Below are 3,389 nucleotides of genomic sequence, written 5' to 3'. Positions count from 1 at the left end.
TTCTCTACTATGCCCTCCACCTTCACCCCCAACTGTCTTCCAGCCCCCGTGGCCCCCCTGCCATGAAGCTGCTCTGGAGAGCACGGCACTTCTCTTCCAGGGCTCAGCACGCGCAGGCCAGCACCGCCTCGCAGAGAGACGTGTACGTGGTTCGCCTGCACTTTGACCATCCATGGAGATGGACTGGGCTTGGCATGAGAGTGTGCAGGGGGGGGTACGTGGGTGAATACACACTTAAAATGGATCGTGCTTTAGCTGAAAGAAGCAGGGCTTGTCACTGTGCCCACCAAGCGCCTGCAGGTGACTCACCTGGGGACCTTCTAACCATGCAGATTCCTTGGCCCTGCCCGTGTCATCAGAGCCAGAATCTTTAAACAGGAGGGGACAGAAATCTGTGTTTTTAATCCGTCCTCCTGTGATCTTCGAATTCGAGGACTGTGTAAGGGATGTCGGTGTTCAAGCTTTTGAAAAGCACGAGTTGTAATGAAGGGGCTGTTACCGTGTCATGCACGCGTGCATAGACAAGTGGAGTTACGGAGGAGAGCGAGTACTGGCTGCTGTTTTAGGCCCTGTGCTAACATCTGGCTCCATCTCACTGCTTGTGACGCAGGTGCCACAGTCCTCTCTCCTCACTCCGCAGAAGAGGAAATGGAGGTGCACGGTCGCACAGCTTGGGGGGAGCAGAGCAGGGTTTGAACTATAGGCTCAGGCCAAAGCCCACATTCGAGCGACTCCACAGTGCTTCCCATTTGTGAACTGGGGTCTTTCACGGGACAGGCTTTCTTTAACTCGCAAGATCAGGCCCCTGGTTCAAAGCTCAGCTCCTGTCTCTCAGGGCACCCCTGGAGGCCGGCATTCTGAGGTTCCCAGCGTCTTTCCCAGCAGCCCCGCCCGCCTCAGTGTAAGATGGGTTTTCAAAGGCCGCCCCTTCCACTCTGTTCCCAAACAGCCTTGTGCATGCTGGGAGAAGCAGTCCTGTCATGGCTGAGTCTTGAAATAGGCCAAGGGAGCAAAAATAGGAAGTAGGCGACTTGCCCCATCTCCTCCACAGTGCACGCCAGATGGGAAGACAGTCCCCGGCGCCGAACACCTGCCCGGCTTTGACATGAGAACCTCAAATGGGAATGCTTCGGAGTGCAGGTGCCTCTTTGTTGGAAAAGAAGGGTCCGTAGAACGAATGCTGCCACTATGGGTCTTTTGCACCACATGTCAACCAATCCATTCAGTTACCCCTCATTTGTAGAAAACAAGCACTGAGAAAATCCCACTTGGAAATGGGAGTTTTAAATTATACTGTTTGTTATCTATAATTGAAAAAGTGCTCTGCACATGTAAGGAACAAGTTAGTGTTTCCAAAACACTGCAGGAGTAAAATGCTGTGGGTAAGGGGGTCCCAGGGTTTAAGGTCTGGCTTCTTTGCTGCAGGACTTCTCAGAGCTTTAAAACAGGAATTCTCGCTGTGAATGTCTAAGAAGGAGATAGAGTTTTCAGCATTCCCAAAGTTCATTTGACCATGAACATTTTTAAGGGGGGGGGGGAGTGGGAGGCTACCAACCCCTAGAATACACTTTGCAAAATCTAGGATCAAAAGTTACTAATAATTAGAGCCCTGCCATGGACAGAAATGCTTTACAGCTAGTTCCCAATGGGTTTTCAGATGGATCTTGTTCTTGAAGGACAAACGAGAGGGTGATTTGAGGCAGTGGTTGGCTAGGGCAAGACTAGGAGGGGGCATCAAAAGGGGAACCCAAGGCTCCTGGAGAAGCTCCCGGGGAGCTGGGGACAAAGAGCTTGCTTCACCAGTCCCTGCACTTGGTCCCTGTTTTGCCCCGGGAGATGGGCCTGCAGCTTCTCAGGAGGCTCCCCCGCAACCAGCATCCCCGGGGAGACCCATCCCCTCACCCCAGCCAACATAAGGCTCCATCCAAGCACTTGTGGGCTCTCTTGCTGCAGGAACGTGGCATGGCTGTTGGGGAGAACAGCTTGCCAGGAGGCCCATGGCAAGGCTGCCTGGTCATAGGGGCTTAGGCCAAGGCTGGCCCTTGTCCACATGGCCAGATTACAACTTTACTCTCCGTCCTCGATTCCATTTAGGAAGCTTAAGATCAATGAATGATCTGTTCATTCAAGTCACACCGGAGTGGGCCAACACCACATGCTACCTCTCCGGGGATAAACCTGCTTTTCAAAGGCACTGCTTGCCTAACGGAGGGATTCTAGGCCCTGCTGCAGAAGGGGGAAGGAAATGGCTTTGACCTGCAGGGCCTTCCCAGGACCCCATGAATGATCCACCATAAATCTGTCCCTGTTGACCACTCTGCCCTTCCAGGTGCACTATTCCATTTGTGTATCCAGCAGGAAAACACAATTCTGCTCAGAGTAGCAAACCTAATGTTCTGGAAGCGCCAGGAGGCCTCGGAGGTACTGACCCATCACTACTTAGCATCCGCTCATCTGGACCCCTGGGCTGTCGAGGGAGTAACTCTACATAATGACCAGTGCCAGCAGGGACCTTGCTCCTGGCATGGGTCAGGCCCAGCTCCAAGCACTCCGTAGGCACTGACTTGCTAATCCCTCACAGCGACCCAGTGGAGGAGATGATGCTATTTTTGTCTTTCTGTGTTATAGAAGAGAAAAACAAGGATGTAAAGGCCAAGTGATGCACCCTTGGCTACCCTGCTAAGAAGCGGAGCAGCGAGACCAGAACTCAGGTTTCCTGGCAGAGCTTGGGAGTCCTCTGCAGGGGTGTCGCTCTCCCCAGGGCTGAAGGGCAGAGGGCGGTCCTGGACTGAGAGCAGTTGCTCCTACAGACCTGCAGAGACCTTTACAAGTGGCTCTTCCCGTGCTGCTGAAGGCAAAGCACAAACTGGAAGCCATATGCATCTTAAAATAGACTCTTGGAGAAATGAATGTGCTAGCCAAAGGAATGAATCTCAAAGGGCAATGTTTAAGAATGAGCAGGGAATGCTGTCTTATCTAGAAAATGTTTCCAGGTAAAGCAATCCCCCCAAAAAATGAATTAACGGAAAACAAACAAAACCAGACCAAAAAATAAACAACAACCACCGCAACGAAAGCCTCCCAGAGAATGACCATGCAGGCAATCACCACTGTTGCCTGTGGATAAAACTGAGAGTTCTAGAGATAAAGGGAGAGAGATAGAAAGGGTTTCAAAGTATGGGAATGATTTTTGTTTTTTCATTTAATGCTACATTTCAAAGAAGGAAGAATATGTCTGTCAAATGAACACACTTTTTCTATTTAAAATCCATCCAGATGTCTTAATGGGCTTGTCAGGAGTGGGAGGGTCCCCTCGGCTGCTTCCCAAAGCCCGGAGAGAACCCTTGGTGGGGAGTGTGGAGCAAGGCTCAGCAGCCTCCTTGTGGCCA

The sequence above is a fragment of the Ailuropoda melanoleuca genome, chromosome 6, assembly GCF_002007445.2.
Source record: "Ailuropoda melanoleuca isolate Jingjing chromosome 6, ASM200744v2, whole genome shotgun sequence".
NCBI lineage: Eukaryota > Metazoa > Chordata > Mammalia > Carnivora > Ursidae > Ailuropoda > Ailuropoda melanoleuca.
This window is presented reverse-complemented; position numbering follows the sequence as displayed.